Genomic DNA, 21,144 nt, shown 5'->3' on the forward strand with positions numbered 1-21,144 from the left:
CATCTGCTGATGAGTTTCCACCTCCTAGTCAGCTCACGGAGTTTTTCATGGCCCGGGCTCGTACGTTGGAGAACATCGAGGAGAACGCGACCCAAGCGACTGCTCAGCTCAACATTGCGAAGGCAACTGTGCCCAGCATCAGCGCTCCTCAGGCTTCTAAACAGTTTCCGAGCCAACTCACCAAAGCTGGCACTCAGTCGACTCAACAGGCAGCTCAGTCTGCTCATCCGCGCCGCTTATCCGTGTGATTGCTTTGGGCAGGATCATTATATTGTGATGTGCCCGAAGCTGCGAGACTACTCAATCGATTAGCGGGTAAGGATCGTGAAAGAACGAAGCTTGTGCTGCTATTGCCTAGGCAGGCACAACGTGCGAAAATGCAACAGCCTCAGGAATTGCAGGACCTGCAACGGCTCGCATCACACCGGGGATCAGGCGACAGGTGGTCCGTTGAGCCAGAACCTCTACCGGGCTCAGGCGACAGCAGATGCTAAGCCCTCAACCGCATGGAGGTCAAAACGGATCGTCAATATCACGATCGCACAGCGACGTTCCCACACACACATTTCATTCATCACGTTGCTGGCAACAGCAACAGACCAGTCTTCTCATCGACCTCGTTACATCAGGTACGCGTGCTCTTTGATCCTGGGTCAAAATCTCGTTCATCACCAAAAGGCTCACCAGACAATTGAATCTTGAGCGGCGACACTCAACGCTGGACGTCTACGGAGTTGAAGGAAGAAGGACATCTCAAAACAGAGGTGTGGTCACCTTCGACCTTCACTCCAGATATAGACCACTCTTAGTAAAATCTCGGCTCTAGTTCTGAAGACGGTCACCAGCATCCTGCCATATGGCAAAATCTCTCACGAACTTAAATGGCTTCACCTGAGGGGCTTAAGCCTTGCTGACCCAGAGTTTCTCACCCCTAGAGTAGTAGAAGTGATCATTGGAGCAGACTTCAACGGACAGCTTATCAGGCCTAACATCATAAATCATTTAGCCAGGGCCCCCATTGCTCAACTGTCTTTCGTCGGGTATAGTCATCGGCCCAATTCATGCACCGGTCACGCTACCAAGGAAAGCACATCATGGCATCTCACAAACAACGAACTCATGCCTGTAAGAATTATTAACACTTTCGTCGTCACGTCACCCAGATCTGGGTTACGGGTATGCTTCCGTGAGAGCCCCGTCACCCACAATGTTGGTGACGCTCTTCTTATTCAAGTTACTACGACTTTCAGGTGGATTTTTTAAAACGAATTTAATGGAATCAGTATTCAAATAAAATAGAGATACAACATAAAAATACTACAAATGTACATATTATACTATAATTTTTACTAATTTATATAAGATAACATATTGCATTATACTATCTCGTATGGTGTGCGTTGAAACATTGTAAACACATTTCTGGTGAATTCGGACACTTGGAACAATAGGTCGTAGTTTTTTTTCCTTTTTTTCTTGCTTCTTGTCGTTCAGCAGTTTGCTCCTTTCTGGTAACATAGGGCGCACGTCCTTCTTACAGACTTGCCCTGCTCATTCGTACGAATCTCCAGCTTATGGGACACGTTTCTTGTTCTAGTTGAATTTTCCGGGGACAACTATTCGGCAACAAGCAGCTCTCGAAATTTTCTTATTCTAATTTTTTTATTTTGACTCTCTGGTATACGATGTGAGCATTTACTACACTGGTACCCAAAAGCAAATGTAGTGCTAATTGTCGATACTACTTGATACTTTTCCGTATCTTTGTGGCATATGACACCATCTGGTCGCTCCTGTCGATGCCATTTTTTCATATTATAAGCAATTACCGCCAAAGGTTTCTGTTTAGGAGGACGTCTACGATGAGTATATCCGTGGTGATGTCATGATAGGTGGATGTTTTGTTGTTAACATCAAACATCGCGAACGTCCCTCCACCTCAGCACCACAATACCGTTGTCGTCTTCTCTTGATACTATATCACCTTTCTTCAGTGGGTATGACATTACAAATCTCGGCATAAATTTTTTGTTATACCGCACAGTCCCAACGATATGCGTCTTGAATTGTAAAAATTTTAGTGCTAACTCATAACTGGTATAAAAAGTTGTCGACGAACAAAGTTCGTCCCTCATTTATCAATTTATCTGCTAGTTCAATGCAGACGTTTTCCGCTAGGCCAACTTGCCTTCTTCCGCTGGTATCTCGTCGAGAATATACTTTCGCCGACGATTTTTCCTTCGGTAGAGCACAATTTGAACAGTTTTATACCAGATTTGTGGGATTTCGTTTGGATATACTGCCTGAATATGAGTCGTCCCCTCTAAAAAGCAATGTTTCGTCTATTACAATATCTTCACCTGTTGAATAGTCTTTTGGTAACTATCTACCAATAGGTTTAGGAGTGGTAAAACTTTTCCGAGTCTGTCCCCCTCTTCTATCGTTTCGTTATTTGCAAAATGCAAGTTTGCTAATAGTAACTCATACGATTACGGGACATCTGACTGCGCGGAAATGCGAAGTTGAGAGTATTGTTCAGGGTAATATTCAGGGTAATGCTTATTGTCATATATATATATATATATATATATATATATATGTAGGATGTTTTAAATAAAAAAAAAAAAAGTGAGGAGTGCGATCAGAAGTAATTTATTAATATAACTAACTATCGTAGCTGAACTTACACTGAACTGAACTGTATTCGAACCGAAAACGCTCCTCTTTATATTCTCTCGCCTATATCCTTTCCTCCTTCGTCTTTCCTGCATCCACGCTAAGCACATCCATACACGCATACTCTCTCATTCCCTAACCGAAAAACAACTTTTTACTTATACTAGATCGTCTCGAACATTCACATTTCAACGTTTATCGCTTCTATATTTCCTACCATAATTAAGGAAGACATTCTTATACTTCTGCCTAATTGAAAAACAAGTTTACTTATACTCGATTGTTCTTGAATATTCGTATTTCAACGTTTCTTGCTTCTATATTTATTCTATAATAATTATTACTTATTTTCGATTATTCTTGAGTATTCATATTTCAATGTTTCTTACTTCTATATTTATCCTACATATATATATATATATATATATTACAAGGTAATGTTCTTGGTAAATAAAATATAATTAACAGGGCAATGTTTAGGGTATTTTTCAGAGTAATGTACAAGGTAATTATGATGGTAATGGTAAACGTATTGTTCAGGGTAACTTCAGGGAAATGCTCATTGTATTAATTGATCAGTTTATTTTTAGGGTAATTTAGATGATATTCAAAGGTAATTTCAATGTATTATCAGGGTTATAATAAGGGTAATGTTCAGGATATTCTTAAGGTTATTCTTAAGGGTTCTGTTCAGGGTAATGATGAAAGTATGTTCAGTGTAATGTTTTAGGTATAGTTTATTCTAATGTACAGGGTAGTTAGGAGGGTTGTGGTAAAAATATTGTTTAGGGTAATGTGCAGGGTAATGATTATTGTAAAATATTTATTGTACAAGGTAATTTTCAGAGTAATCTACGGTGTAATTATAAGGGCGAAGCTGTGGGTATTTTTCATAGTATTGTTCTGTGTAATGTGTAGGGTATTATTCATGGTAATGTGTAGGCTATTGTTCAGGGTAATATTCAGGGTATTTTTAGGTTTAATGGTTAGGGTTTTTTCAGTGTAATTTTCAGGATAATGCTCTTTGTCATATATTTTCATAGTTATGTTTATTATAGTTCCCAAGGTATATTTCAGGGTATTATTCAAGGTATTTTTAGGGGTAATATTTAGTCTAATGGTCAGGGTATTGTTCACGGTAATGAAAAGAGTCCTGTTTAGGGCATTGTTCAGGGTATTGTTAAAGGTATTGTTAAGGGTAGTTATCAGCTTATAATTCAGGGTATTGTTCAGGGTAATGTACAGTGTACTAAAAAGGGTATCTTTAAGTGTATTGATCAGGGTAATAATAAGGGTTATTTTAAGTATATTGTTAGGGATATTTTTAAGGGTACTGTTCATGGTAATGATGAGAGTATTGTTCAGGGTAATATTCAGAGAAATGCTTATTGTCATATATACATTTTACAAGGTAATGTTCAGGGTATATAAAATTTAATTTACAGGGCAATGTTTAGGATATTTTTAGGGTATTGTTCAGGGTAATGATTAGGGTATGGGTTCAGAGTAATATACAAGGTAATTTTGAGTGTAATGGTAAACGTATTGTCCAGGGTAATGTTCAGGGTAATTCTCATTCTAACATATATTGATCAGGATATTTTCAAGGTAATGTACCTGGTATTATGTGGTAATTTTCAATATTTTTCAGGGTAATAAGGGTTGTTCAAGATGTTGTTAAGTGTATTCTTAAAGGTATTGTTTAGGGTAATGTTCAAGTATGCTAATTGTCATATATATATGTACAAGGTAATGTTCAGGGTATGGTACGGGGTAATTATAAGTGTAATATTTAGGGTATTTTTTTTGTTTATTCCGGGAAATGTTTAGGGAACTGTTCCGAGTAATTTACAGGGTTATTGAAAGAGTAATGGTCTATGTATTTTTCATGGTAATGTTAAAGGTAATGATTATTGTCATATATATATTGTACAAGGTAATGTTCAGGATATGGTACGGGGTAATTATAAGAGCAATGCTTAGGGTATTTTTCATAGTATTGTTCAGGGTAATGTGTAGGGTATTGTTCAGGGTAAAGTTTAGAGTAATCTTCAGGGTAATTTCCGGGTATTTGTAGGTGTAATGGTCAGGAAATTATTCAGAGTAATTTTCAGGATAATGCTCTTTGTCATATATTTTTCATGGTAATCTTATGGTAGTTCACAAGGTATCTTAGGGTATTATTCAAGGTATTTTATATATATTACTATATTAAAAATCCTCCAAAAATTAATATTTTAAATTAAAGTGAATTTTGTGTATTATATAAATTAATTATTAGAAAATATTTTAATTTTTATAAACATATTTAATAATTTAAACTTATTTTTAACTCTATTAATTTGAATAATTATAATTTCAATCGTAATTTATTTCATTATCAGTTTATACATCAATTATCATCATAATAATTTTATAATTTTATATATACACAATATTTTCATCTTTATTTTTAACAAACAATACAGCTCAATCAATTTATGCATTTTTAATGTTTTTGATAATCATTAGAGGTTTAATATAATCTTATTTCTTAGATTTATCAGTTTAATTTTAAATGAAATTAAAATTTTTAATATTAGACCAAATTTCCTTCTCTTACTTATAATTTCAATAACATATCTATTTAAAATAACATATAAAATAAATTATTTTAATTCAATTAAATTTACATTTAATAACAACAATAATTATAATTATATATTAAATATTAATAAAATATTAGATTACACACACCCCCCAACTTTTGATTCACAATAATATTAATTTTATTACTATTATTGATATTAATTTTAATTACAAAAATTTGTTTAATTATTAAAAAGTCCCTCGCAAATCAATTAAATAATTTAAAAAAAAAACAATAAATGAATAGATTTATTGATATAGACAATATAATTTTTAAATTTATTTATAAATTTTTTATTCAATTACCAATTCCTATTATATTAATATATGATGAAATATTGGGATATTACTAGGCTTACGTTTAAATAATCAATAATTTATAGGGGTATTTTTGTCTATACATTATACACCATCTATTAATGAAGCATTCAATAACATTATAAATATTATACAAGACATAAATAATAAACGAATTATACGAATTTTACATATAAATGGAGCATCAATATTTTTCATCTGTCTTTATCTTCAAATTGAACGAAATATCTATTATGTATCCTTCAATTTAATTGAAACATGATTAATTGGAGTAACAATTTATTTACTAACAATAATAACAGCATTTCTAGGATATGTTTTACCTTAAGGTCAATTATCATTTTGAGGAGCAACTGTTATTACAAATTTAATATCAGCAATTCCTTACATTGGAGCAAATTTAGTTAAATGAATCTGGGAGGGGGGTGTTTTTTAGTTAAATTACATATATTAAATCGATTTTGTTCATTACATTTTATTATACCCTTTGTAATTTTATTTTAGTTATTATTCATCTAATATATCTTCATAAATCAGGATCAAACAATCCCATAGGATTAAATAGTAATTTAAAGAAATTTATATCCTAAATTATTTTTAATTAAAGATTCAATCACATTGATATATTTTTTAATAATTTCAATTATTATTTTAACGCTTCAAAATCCTTATATACTAGGAGACTCAGATAATTTTATTAAAAAATCCTATCGCTTTGAAATTCTTGTTTTTTTTGGTATCGAAGTGTACAAGAAAAACATTTTTTAATTAATTATACATTATTTGTTAATAATTTTGTCTTTCTAAGTTGAGTTCTCGAAAAAAGGTTAGTTGTTTCGGAGAAACACACAGCCTTTCGTAGTCTCATGTGAATTAAAATAATTAAACAAATTATTGTTTTTAGGCTTCATTCTAATGAACTAATTTATAATATGCTTATTAAAAAAAAAAATAGCAGAATTGTGAAATAAGGTTTTCAAGATCGAATTTTTCCTTCGATAAATTGTTTAAAAAAATTAATTTATAAAAAATTTAATGTTTCAAAGGTTACGCATTTAGCTATGTGTTTCGAAAATAATGGGTTCAATTAGCCAAATCAGTTGAATAGTTTTAAAAATTTCTCCCCCGAAATTCCGAAAACGTGGTTTCGAGAAGAGCGTTTTCAAAGTTTTCAAACACTTTCATATACATTACGGTGCGCTATCTTCTTTTGGCTATAACTTTAAAAAATATTTAAAATTTTTGTCTGGAACTTTGAGAAAATATTTTTAAGATGTTTTTCTTGCGAAAATTGTAAAAAAAAAAAATCAATTTTTTCAACCCGTCACAGTGGGCTACTACCTTAGATGTTTTAAAAATTTATACTAGTTTTGTTTACAATGTCTTTTCTTTAAAATAGGAAGATTCTATTCATGTGATTTTTATAAGCGTTCAGAAATCAATGCGAAAGGGTAAATCGGCGTAAATAAAGGGATGGGTGTATACCAGTCAAAAATATTGCTTCTAGTGAAGCGAATATTATTATTAATATATTTTATAATGTAAATAAGTTTAATATTAGGTATTTTTTCTTAACAAATTTTGAATAAACATTTATTTTTGTACAAGGAATTTTATCAATATCCAAACATTTTCGCTGATTTAGTAGAAATCGAAATATATTCATTGTCGATAGTACCAGTATTTAGGTGTGGAAAGATAAAGAGTACATTGTTTGTAAAAAAGAATTTGCAGCAATACGTGTGCGTCATTCATTATTTTCTTACAGTAATATTATTATATTACACTGCCGTTGCACTATTAAATTAATTACATACGTTAGATTATTTAATTATTTAGTTGTATCGTATATTTGTTCAATTTTATCCAATTTAAAAAACATAAAAATGGTTTATTTTCTCGTTTTCCTTTAATATTTTTTGTTCAAATGGAGAAAACGGGAAAAATGTATATTACATTTCAACAATTAATTAATAGAAGTCCTGTAATTAATATAATAAAACAATTCGAATGTGTGTGTGATCATCCTTTTTCTGAATTGAATTTGAAATTGCATTTGAAATAACAAGAAAACGATCTTTTTTTTGTATTTTGCCAAATCGAAAAAACAAGATAAATGTATGAGTCATACTAGGTCGAAAAACTTGATTTTATGTTTTATTTTATAATATATTTATAAATATACTAGAATTTTTTTAATTAGTTCATTGTCTTAATTAATAAATAGGACGTCTGTTTTATATTATCTTAGAAAAACTAAAATATATGTTAAATATATATTAAAATCTATATTATTTATTTTCAAGTAGAAGATTACAACTTCCTCATCCTCGATAAACGATTGTTTCTGTTTTCTTTTTATGTTCATTTTGAGTTTAAAAAGAAAAATATTTTTCCAAATGAAGAAAAATGATACGAATGTTTGTTTCAATTCAATATTTATATTTTGATGTAAGAGCGTTTTCTCTGCATAGGATAAATTATAGGTAGTTATATCTTGCTTTCCTTGTAATTCTTAAAGTGTTGATGAGTTACATGAAGTAGGAGGGAGGAGAACGATAAAAGAAAGTTAGTTCATATGGCTAACAGAAGTACTAGCCAAAATCGAATTAGATGTGGGAGGGGGGGGGACAACTGCTCGTAGGAACGCAGTAGCGTAAATAAGTGCTTTTAAGGTTAATTTTTTTTTATATCTTTTTCTTTCGTTAGGAAAGTTTTATATAAGGTTGCTTTTATAGGCGGAGTTTTCTTCTCTTCTTTTCTCTTCTTTTCTTTTTTTTTACCTTATCTTCTTCGTTAAAATTCAATAAAGGTGCGTTCGCCTTTCTGTGCTTTCTCTTTGATAATATTATTACTCGAACGACGTCGAACCTTATAGTCAAGACAGGGTTCGCAAAGGTAGACGGCAAACGACACATTTTTTATATAGATGTCGATCGCAAAGAAGAAAGAAATAGATACATCTTCGAGAAGGGGATCATTTCTCAGGGAAAACACTATGGCAATTAAATGGAAGTAAGATTTTCATTTTTGTTTTTAATCAATTTGCTGTAGCGAACTTTTAGAAAAGTATGTAATACAGGTTATTAATTGCTGTTATTTTATTTAAGTTTTAATCAAATGATTTTTTTAATTTTTTTTTTTTTATTTAATTATTAATTTTATTACCAACGTTTATTTTTTTATCTAATCGATTGTCTAACAATGCGGAGAAATGAAATGATATAATAAATGTTTATAGAGAGAACTAATCCCTCAAACCGGTTAAAGGGGAAGAGTAATAAAAACCTATTTAATCTAAATACATCCTATTCAATTCAAAGTCCACTGACAGACGTTTATGCTAATTCGAGTTATTGATCATCGAATGAATTTGTAATGGAGAAAATCATTTACTGATATAAAAGTAGGTAAATTTTGGAAATCATTTTTGCATGTTTATTTTGTAATAGTTTACTTTATTAATTATTATGTAAAAATATAATACTTACTTAAAACTCAAAGATAAGAAATTTGATTTCATGTTTTAGATTATTAAAATAAAATATTTCATTTGCTGAAATTTCATTTGTTACTTGAATTTTTTTATTTCAATTAAAGAATTTAGAATTTAGTATTTAAAATAGTAGTTGGAATATTATTATATTTCCATAAATATACCTCGCTCTGGAATATTTATTGTACTCGAAAATTTAATTTATATTTATTTTATTTGCTAAAGCATTTGCTTCTTTTTCATTTGGAATTATTTGGAAAATTACAAAATTTGAACTTTATATTTTTATATTTTATATGTTTATAATTTTATAATTATTATTTTATAAATAAAATGAAGAAAAATAAACAATTTTTTTAATAGTTAAAGTTGATAATTTATCTTTAAAGAGGTTAATACACAATATATACAGAAATTTACAAATATTTTGGATTTTTCAACAAGTATATTTCCTCGTTATTTGGTAGAAATGGTAAAAATCTTGAAATTTCAAAGATTTATTCGGTCAAGATTACGTAATATTTCGTAATTTTGAAAGTAAATTTCAGCACCACTTCTAGCGATGAATAGTTGGAGTGTTGGAGTAAGTGAAGTCATGCGGACAGAATTCTTGAATGAGATTCTTGAGACAAGATTCTTGAAACAAAATTTAGTCCGGATACTTCTCAATGAGATTTCTTATTTTATGTTTTATTAAGTCATTCCGAAGAAAATCTCCGAATATAACTGTGAAAACCTGTATTGAAAACCTAGAATCTGACGGTTCATTATACTTAGAACTAATACAACAATATCGCAATGTTAATGAAGGTTCTTCTGGTTGAATTTAATGTTTATCAATTTATAGTAACCTTCTTTGTGGATATATATATCGAGAAAAAACGTTTTATAAAAAGAAACACATTGTAACTACAATTTCTTTATATTCTTCATTTTATACTAAATAGTTTTTTTAAGTTTAATTAAATTTTTCATCATTTTTAAATTCGATATACACGTTTTGTTTTGTAATCTTTAATAGGTAATCAATAAGATTTTTATGTTGCAATAATCGATTTTAACTTAAGAGATATAGACGTGAATTAAATATTTTTGAAAATATTTAATTTATTTCCAATTTCTATTTAAAGGTTCATATTTCTTGAATTCAGGTTGCATATGTTTCTTTAGAATTACGAAAAAAAATATACGGGCTTTAGAAGTTTATTGATTATACCAGACAGATTTGTATTCTTGGAAAGGTCAGATTCTATCGATTAAATTATTAGGTGCTTAACTGTTTTTAATAAAAACCGAGAATTAGTAGAAAATAATAATAGGGAAAAAGAAAGTGAATGAAACGAGTTAAAGTTTAGTAAAAATCACGATCCTGAATTCTGTTTGCGATGCGCTTTGTTCTTTTCTTGACAATGATAACTGTTTTTCCTTTAAATTGCACTCCAGTGCGCAAAAACATTTATTGCTATAGTTGCAACTCCTTTTTTTTAAATAAGAAAAAGCCAGACGAGTAAACGAAAGAGTAGTAAAAAAAGAAGTATAAAAGAAAAAGCATCCTCTGTATTTTCTGAGGCTAATGTTAAGAGAAATTCCAGCTTCCCACGTGTACAGAAATTATTACGGAAAACAGGAGCGTACTTACTCTCTTTTGCTCTTCCTTCTTTTTTTTTGTCCTTTTTTCTTTCTTTATATCTGTATTCATATTGTTTTCACTTTTTTTTTATCTTTCTCCCTTTCACATGATTTTCTTCTTTCTCTTTTCTTCATTTTCTCTTCTTTTCTTCTTCTTTTCTTTTGCATATTATATACTCGTAACATTCTTATCATCAAACTCTTACGAATTTAAAGTTTACTTAGAAACTGGATTTTTTTTTGTCTTTCATTATATATACGAGGATAAGAGTCAATTATATTCCGAAATGTAATTATATTTTTGCGTGTTAGTACAGAAATGTTAGATTTTCGCGTATTAGGAGTTTTAGTGGTATTTTTGTATCAAAGAATAAAGAAGAAAAAAATATTTTCTAAGAAATTATTTCATTTACGATTATAAAATTGATTTATATGAAATATTTTATGTTATATAAGTCTACGCTTTATATTGTCGTTAACTAAAATTAATTTTTTCGTCGCATCATTTGTCAAATTATTGGAAACGTTAATATTGTTTATTAGTTCTTTTTTATCATATCTACACAACTATTTCCATAAATTAGACTCAGTTGATAATTGAACCTATCATTGTACATCGTGACAAATTTTTTACTTCTATATTTATTTATATTTCATTTTTTTTAGTTACGTATTATACATTTTCAGTCGTCAGAAATTCTATTAATTAAAAAAAATAGAAAATGAAATATGTCACTTAAACGATAATTTAAAAAGTAATATAAACGTACAAATATATGTCAGCATCCCTGAATAGGATAAATAATAAAATAAAGCAAAATAAAATTCTACAATAGTGAAACAATATATTTATAATTATAATTATAATTGTCGTAAAGTCAATAACAAAAACATAATAATTATGGCAGAATTTTAATTCAAAGTTTAAGATTAATCATCTTATTAACTTCTTTATTTACATTTCTTAAAGTTCAAAAGTTTAACTAAAAACGTTTAAAAATTCTATCTTACGAAAAATTCGTTTATTCTTAGAATTAAAATCATAATCAATACTTCGCTTGATAATGCGAATAGGTGAGTGTACCGCCGTCGAGGACAAATTGGTAGTACACGTGCAGGAAACAGGGAGGGGGTTTCCCGATATGTTTGTTTAGTGGAAAATGTATTACAAAAGAAAAAACAATGTTTTGAAATTATACGCGTGGCGGGACGTCACATCTTATTTTCTTTCCAAGCAGAGTTTGGATATAGAAATAAAAAATGATCGAATAAAACTGTGCCGCTATATGCTCGAATCTATCTTGTATTAACGATTTTTTCCATTTTTTAACGCAGGAAACGTGCATTGTCATATTTATTTAATTTCGCAACCAACAATGGCTTTCACAGAAATAAAAAGCAAGTTGGGTGTATATGGCTTCCTCAACAAAAGCCAAGTATAAAAAACCTCGGTAGTACGTAACTTTTTATTTTCAAGCTCGTATTGCATTAACTGACCATCCTTTACATATTATTATTATATGTTTATTTTAATAAGCAGCTTTTTTGCCATTTCACGATAATATATAATCATTTTTATAAAGTAAATTTCGTGTTCCGTTCGAATAGAACGTTGTTGTAATACACGGTATATAAATTTCGTAACAATTATTAATAAAATATTTCCAATTGTTTGAGTAAATGTGTAGGATATTTTCTAAATAATTTTAATTATTGGAAAAACTCAAATTATAAATTATAAACAGCAATAAACGTCATTTTTTCGCTAGTGTCCCTATTGATTCAATTTTTTTCGTTATTTAATAACTTTATCAAAAGTTGTCCTTATTAGTCGAAAGAATTTATACATTTGTTTTTTCTTTCTTTTTACTATTTATTTGATTTTGAGTATTTCAAACATTATTGGAAAATATTCTCAATAAGGAATGGAATATCTCTCACGAGGATATTATAAATACTTTTGAGAATAGAATTGCAAGTCCGTGATATCTCTTTGGGTGTGTAAGGATAACTGCAAAAATACGAGATCCAGGCGTATTTTACGTAACGATTCTCCTGAGAATTTCTTGATAATTCCGAAACAAATTCCTTTTCATCGCATAAAAAATAAACGGATGTATGTCAAGTACGAGCATTAATATAATTAGTTAGCTATGTAAGATAACAACACGCCATGATAACATGAAGAAATTTTAACATATATTACAAGAAACCCTCGGATAAAACCGTTATATGATTACTAAAAAGTACTATGTTATATATTAATACGAATAAGTAATACAAAAAGGCAGTTGGTTTTCTAAAATTAAATAACAATTTTATTTTATTTTTATAATTAAAAGAAACATCTTTATTAAAGCAATTTTTGTAAGCTAATTAGTCAGTTTATGAACGATTAAGTATTTTTCACTACTATAGCACAAATCTAAGAAGAAAAATGTTTATGCTTATATATACATATATAATAGAACTTGATTAACAAGTATGCGTTTATCCGACGTCTTTTTAATCAAGATCATGGTTATCTCTTGTCTTATCCCCGTTAATTTCTCTATTGGATATATTTGCATAAATACAACTTTATAAAAAAAAACTGATTTCCCTAAATTTAAGATATCTCTGATAATAAATACATGTGTTTTATTTATTTCAACAAACTCAACAACTGTACTTCTATCTTTAAATTATACTAATTATAAGAGAATTCCGTAATTATTTGTTGGAATTTGTAACAAAACAAGATTAGGAATAAAAAACAGTTATATTAAATTATAAATAAGATTAGTATAAATAAAATGTTTGCGTAAAAATGCATTTTTAAGTGGTAATTTATTAAAACAATAAAAATGCAAACAGATAACAATATTCTTATAAAAATAGGAAAATATAAATATCATTTTGTAATAGATACATATGCATAATATAGATATTATTTATAAATCTATACATATGGTAAAAGCGGTAGTGAATAATAAATGAAAGGTGGTTTTATTTAGATTACACGGTTATAATGTTAGACACTATTAGCTAGCGTTGATTCAAATTGTACTGATCTGAGCTGAACTGAACGATTACGGGTTTCTTCTTTTTTATATTTTTCTTTTATCTTTCTCGAAACTTTTTGACCATTTCCGAATATTAAACATCTAGATTATTTCTTTACTTTCGATAGGGAATATTCGAGAGATTCGGTGCGACAAAATATCAGACGACCGCTTTTTCAAGCGGTATCACGTACCTAAACAAACAATGCATTTCCGAGAGACGATCTTTTCATTCTATGTAATATTATATGCATATAAAACATATGGGAATACAATATATATTTTTTTTTATTTTATTCGTTTTCTGTTTTACAGTTTTATGTACACAAGTCAGTCGGATATGTAAACGTCTTATGCAGGTTCGTGCACGTTGGCGCCTGCACTAGTGTGAGTGCGTTCGGATGTTTATTTAGGATATCGGTATTCTTAAGATTAAGTGTGGGGAACAGAGGCTGTATTCGTCACCCGTGAGGGAGGCCGATGCTTCGTCGTTCGATGAAAAGGTATAAAAGGGCAGTCGGGGAATACGGCCGAGGGAGTTATAGAGGAGTTATAGAGGAGAAAGTGAAGGAGTTTAGTTCAGTTTTGTCAATTCTTATGTTAGTTATGATGACCTTCTTATGAGTCTTATGTATCTTACGGTAACGGGTTATTACAATTATTAAGAATTGTCCACTATTGAAAGTAACGGTCTTATGAAATCTTATGTGCTGTAAAGTTTACACTTTCATGATTTTAATGTCGTCGGCTTCTGCTTATCGTTATTGAAAATAATGCGCTTCCTCTTCCAATAAAATGATAATAACTAAGCGAAGAGAATAAGCTTTTTTTTGCTTTGAATAAATATTTTTCAAGGAATTATAATATTTGTATCTCTTAGAAGCAAGATTATTATTTTTACCTTTTTACAGATTCATGTCTTGCTTATTAGTTGTAACAACAGTTGGATTCTATTAGCATAATAATTCAAATTGGAACTCTACGAAGAATACATTAGTTAAGAGAAATCTTTATATCGGTAATCATTCTTCTTCTTCTTCATTCTTTAGTTTAGGCAAATTGCCTGTTTCGTAACGACGTTTTTCTGCCTATTGCACTGGTAAATTGTTGCACCATCGTTTTCGTGGGCGCCCCGTGCTTCTGCGGCCAACCGGTGACTTATCCCGTGCAATTCTGACAATTCTTCCGTTGTCCATTCTGTTAATGTGTTCGTTCATTATTTTTTTTTTTAGTATCCATTCGTTAATGTTCTCTACTTTGCATGTTCTTCTTATATCTTCACTTCTCTCTCGGTCCAGTAGTGTTTTTCCAACTATTCTGCGAACAACTCTCATTTCGGTTGTCTCTAGTAACTGTTTCGTTTTCGCTGTGTCTGGTCGAGTTTCTGCGGTATATGTCATAATAGGTCTCACTGTTCCCTTATAGATTCTTGCTTTGGTCTCTATATCCATGCTTTTGTTTCGCCATATTGTGTCATTCAAACAACCCGCTATTCTGGATGCCTTCATTGTCTGTTTTCTTACCTCTACTTCAACATCACCATACCCTGAGATTTCTATTCCTAGGTACTTAAATCTCATTTCCTGCTGAATAACCTAACGGGGATTTTGCTTTAAACAAGCGTGGCAGTCAACGTGTTAATTAGTATTAATTGATATAAATTTAAAAAAAACTGGTGTGTGCACTTATGTACGCACGTCAGAAGTTATACTTCTTTGGCATACCAAAATTAAAATAGCATCAACAACCTCAAAAATAACTGCAAAAAAATAAGTATAATCTTATTTATTTATACATGAAGAGGAAGATGGGTTTAATTAAAATAAATAAGAAATAAAATAAGAAATAAAAATTAAATAGAAATAAGAAAAAAAAAATTTATCAAACAATAAACTTTGAGGTATATTTTCTTCGCCAGGTGCAATACGTAAATATTGTTCTTCATCCCACATTAATGTCGGTTGAACGCCGTAAGACTCTCTTCTACAGGAGTGTGTTCGCTGACATCATTTTGTCCAACTTTGTCGTGAATTTGATTATCATTAGAATATTAATCATTAATTTTAATATCGTACATTCTATAAAATAGAGACGGTATTAAAAATTGTAGCCAAGCTTTAATTGTACGCTTGTTACCAATGACATGTAAGTAACTAGATCGGTCAATTTTCTTACGATTAATATGTACATTTATACAATAATCGTCATCGATATTTCTTTGCAGAGATTTGACCATTGTATTAACTGAAACAGGCAGGTTAATTATTTGACCATAACTGGCGTATAGACCATTCACATATCTCAGACGTCTAAACTTCATAAAAGAAATACGTGGCGAAATTAATCTTTCAAAAACTAAATATAAAAGTGGTAAATGCTAAGGTACATCTGGATATTTGAAGCCGTTATATGTTGATATTAGAGGAATATTCTTCTTTTTTAAAGCTTGTACGCATGTATTACAAAGCTCAGTATTTTCTATAGGTAAATAAGGTATAAATTGCATTACAATATTCTTATGTTCATTAGATGGCTCTTTTAAATCCTTTTTAAACCACAATCTGTCACATACTAAGCATGGATGTTCAAATGAATTGCCCAAGAATTTTATTTTAAATTCCTTATGAGCTCGTTTAAATTAATGATATTGTTATATGGTAAAGAAGGATCTAAATCCATATCAATTTGCTCGCCAGTGGAATTATTAATTACTAACTGGTCTGAAGAGTTAGAATAAATACAGGGTACATTTGAATGAGGTAATTCCTGATCCATGATTGTGTCTTGGTTTAACGAATTGCGTTCTTCATCCGGTACAATGTCTTGATTAGACAATACATGTATAATCGAAGCATTAGCTAAATATTGATTATTTCGTGCTTGAGATCGTGAACTTTGCTCCATGTTTGTTAATGTAATGTTTTTTTATTTTATACGATGATGACACGGCATAGAAGAATTTTCATATGCACATCAGCTTGCACAGTAATAGTTGTGACAGTAATCTTTTGCAGTAGACAACGATGCATCTTCAAAAAGTAAAAGTAAAAATTAAAGACCAGATTCCCAAACGTACCAAAAAGAAGTATAAGTTCAAAAATAATAATAAGCAGTACTAGTAGCTATTGCTGTGAATTTTAAATTGTATAAATTTGTACCGTTAATCATAGGCTAAGCAAATGGTTCAGAAGTCACTATTAAATTCGAAGTAGATGGGGCACATAAAGTTCCATTCGCAGACAATTTGATTCCTTGAAGAAATAAATGTAAACTAAATGTTAAATAAAATAAATGTAAGTAACTTCAAATAACCTCAAAACATAAAAACCAAACAAAAAAAATAAATAATTAGCAATAATATTAGTTTTTTCTGGGACATTTAAATTATTTAGATTTTACCGGTAATCACAGGCTTAGCCGATGGTTCGCAAAGTAAATTAGAAGTTGACGGAGTACATAAAATTTCATTCGCAGGTAATTCATAACCTTTTTGAATAATTTTTCTTCGCAGCCAAGAACCCTACAACGTTTTCTATTAGCGTGCATTATGTTTTCCTTATTTTCCTCATTATTTCCTTATTTTCCTTATTTTCCTTATTTTCCTTATTCCTTTTCCTACGAAGACGATAATCTCTACATTTCTCTGCATTAGTTTTAGGCGTATTAAAACTAAAATAGAAATTTAAATGTATACTGATCCTGATCAATAAAAAGCTGCAAGAGATTATAGTTTAATAATAAAAATAAAATAATAAAAATATTAAAATAAAATAAATAAATTTTTAATAATTATAATAAATAAATATAATTTAAACTATATAAATGTGAACGCTTAATCTTAATTTTTTTATTGTTGCTAAGGAGAATAGTTAAGATCTACGTCCGATCGGCACTATTGTTTTATTAATTTAAATCGCCACGTGTCCTGCAACTTTTTGTACGATTTTCTGGAAAATCTTTAGTGAATCTGGAAACTTAAGCCACACAACATTTACTTCTCCATCTTCATTGAATTCAATAGAAATTAACTACAATTTTCCCGAATGCGAATATACTCTACATTTGTAAATAACATAAACTTCAATAAAAACTTTAACAAAATAAAGATATTAAATAGAATTTAAATAAAATATAATTATTAAAAAATTAAGAAAAAAGAAAAACTCTTGGTTAAATCAATGCCAAGTATAATACTATATTATCTCGTCAGGAAAAGCCTTGTAGCATAAAAGCTCTGGTTGTTAAATGAAATATAATAAAGAATTGCGGTTTAAACAAAAGATTAAACACGTATCCACCTCTTGCTCGCTTCGTTTGTATACGGATTCAACAAAAAGGTTCACCTCGTTTATGGAAGTATTAAGGAATACTTATACTTTTCTTATTTAGCTTCTAGCTTAAATCGCTTTGTTCGTCGCTTCTTTGTAAATTCTTTGCTGCTTATCTAAGACGTGTCGTCGTAGGCGTTCAGTGGAAGAATAGGACGAGTGCTTTGTTTATTAGGACCTGCAGTGAGTGCTTAGCAACAGTTTAAAAAGTTGGGAGGGACGTTAAGAAAATTTCCTTATTTTCAATATTTTCGAAATGATTGCGCCGCGTATTTCGAATATACGCTATGAATCTATAATCTTTATAAATAGTACATAAATTGTAATTACGTTGAGTGTCTCACGAATTCTGAAGGAAATCCTCGTCAGGCTACGCTCGTTATTTAGTATTAAAAAAGAAGTATAACTTAGAAATATTAAAAAAAATTCATGTTGCACAATACGTATCCATTCTTTCATGCTAAATTCTCCATATTTTTATAAATAATTACAGATTACCTATCACAATGATAACATATTATTATTATTATTATCATTATTAATTTTCCTTGTTACTTTTTCATTTTCCTAGTTTATTTTTTAATTAATGTTATTATTATTACATTATCAGTATTCTTATTATTAATTTTATTTTTACATAGAATATAGTTGATAAAGAAACATGTTCCTCTTCCCTGCTTGATGATCGATAATATTTTCTAATGAAAGAAGATTATTTTTCTTTTACTATTATATTTTTATTCTCATTTATTTATTGAAGTTATTTATATTTTATATAAATATATATATATTTATAGCGTGACCAGGTAAAAAGGAGGAGGATTGGAAATATGAGTAGATAAGCTACTAATTATTTTTTTCTATTAAGTTAACTAAATAACTTCAGAAAAGAAAAGAAAAATATTTTAAATCGATTGATATATTATATATATAAGAAAGAATAAAAAGAATAACTTCAAAAATATAAAAATATAGATATCAGTCCATATTAAATATAAGGGAGATATATCGAATTACTTTATGCGTCAACGGCCATGGCGCAGTTACAGCATTAGTTCTCGCTCGATCATTTAGGTAAAGCAGCGCTGAGTACGATTAGTATTTGGATGGGTGACCCGCTTAAGAAGAAAAGAGGAAGAAGAAGAGAGACAACTTCATGCCGTAAACTTGAAATCGTTTTGCCGCGCGTCGTAAATACCGACAAACTTCATGGTGTCGTTTTTCCAGACGCTCAGAACCTAATCACTCCCCATTACATTTTCCCTAACGCGCCAAAAGAAGTATAACTTCAAAAAAAATAAATAATAACAATAAATAAAATTGATAAGAATTAATTAATATAAATTTTTTGCCTCACAAAAATTTATTTGTATATCAAATTGAATACGTATTGTCTTTAAAACGAAATTTACAATTTAAATATTTTTCCTATTAAATTATTCCTATATAAATTTTAAAATACTGATTTTTAGTTTCGTAAAAATTTATTAGTTTATCATATTGAATACATATTTGAAAAGAAAGAATCTTACATCTACACATATAATTAATTCAAAATATACAGGAAAGAATATTCTAAAAACATAGAATTTTTGTTTTTTGGCTAGACATATATAATTTTAATTCATTTTTAGTATGTTCTATGAAAACAATAATGTATATTTATTCAGCTTCTAAGTTATAAGAATTGTACGAAAAAAATTGAATACTCGTCAAGTGGTACGCTAACGTAAGTTGTATCTTCCTGGATTCTCGTGCCGGTTATTAACGTTCGATTCTTCGTAGGGGAGTTATTTATTTTATAAGTTTTTTCTATCCTTAGGTTAATAAATAATTTTTACATTTCCTAATTTCCAATTATATACACACAAAAAATTTAAGTAATTACAAAAAAATTAAAAGCAATAAATTTTTTCACATCTTGCACAAATAAAGGAAGATTTATTACTTAAATTACAAATCCATTCTGTAAATATCATCCTAAAAAATGTATCGTTTCGGCACGTTAAAAATTAATTTTTGTTATTTATTGGATATTATTTAATGTCTAATTAGTAATTTTATTACTCTCGTAATAATGTTGACTTCTTAATAAAATTTATATCGTTAGCACAAAATTTGAAAAAAATCTGAGGTAGGACCCACTGACCGTCTCCTTGTTAAGGATAGAAAAATTTATACAAAAAATAACTACCCTACGAAGAATCGAACGATAATAACCAACGAAAATAAAACGATAATATAATAATAATACGCTAGTGCACCACGGGACGAGTATCCAATGTTTTTCGTACAATTCTTAAGACTTTGAAGATGAGTAAGAATGCATTACTGTTTTCTTAGAACAAAAAAAATGATTTAAAAATAAAAATGTCTAGCCCAAAAAAAAATTCCATGTTTTTAGAATATCTTTTCCTGTATATATTGAATTAATTTTATGTGTAGATATAAAATTCTTGTTTTAAAATATGTAATCAATTTATTACACAAATAAATTTTACAAAACAAAAAATCAGTAATTTAAAATTTTATAAAATACATAATTTATAAGGAAAAAAATTAAATTTTAAATTCCGTCTAAAAAAAAGACGTATTATTTAATATACAAATTAATTTTTGTGAGGCAAAATATTATAAGAAATAATTATTTTTATTATTTTATGTGTCGAGACACAAATTAATTCATTATTCTTACTCTCGACTAAATAATAGTAGTTTCTGTTAAAATAAATTATTGTTTTTTTTTCAAGGTTCATTATTTTTGACATAAATAAAGAAACAGCGTGCCATAGCATTAAGATTCGATTTAAAAACGCCACGCTATTACGCCGCTATGATATCGCTCTTACGCTCTACCTCGATGTTTAAAACGTAAAGCTCGCTACAGAGAATAAAAAATAGAAAAGGAGAAATATCAGTATTTTGTCTAACTCGCACCGTTACAGAACGCTCAACAATCGACTAAAATTTATTAAAAAAACTTATAAAAAAAATAATTCCCCCACAAAGAATCGAACGTTAAAAT

At 29.2% G+C, this 21,144-nt stretch overlaps 1 pseudogene; it reads right to left on the bottom strand.

Annotated features, from left to right (window-relative positions):
* Nucleotides 1-1,509: 1,509 nt before the first annotated feature.
* On the bottom strand, nucleotides 1,510-2,500 carry LOC122524529 (annotated as a pseudogene).
* Between the last annotated feature and the right edge of the window lie 18,644 nt (nucleotides 2,501-21,144).

The sequence above is a fragment of the Polistes fuscatus genome, unplaced genomic scaffold, assembly GCF_010416935.1.
Source record: "Polistes fuscatus isolate 324 unplaced genomic scaffold, CU_Pfus_HIC Scaffold73, whole genome shotgun sequence".
Lineage (NCBI taxonomy): Eukaryota > Metazoa > Arthropoda > Insecta > Hymenoptera > Vespidae > Polistes > Polistes fuscatus.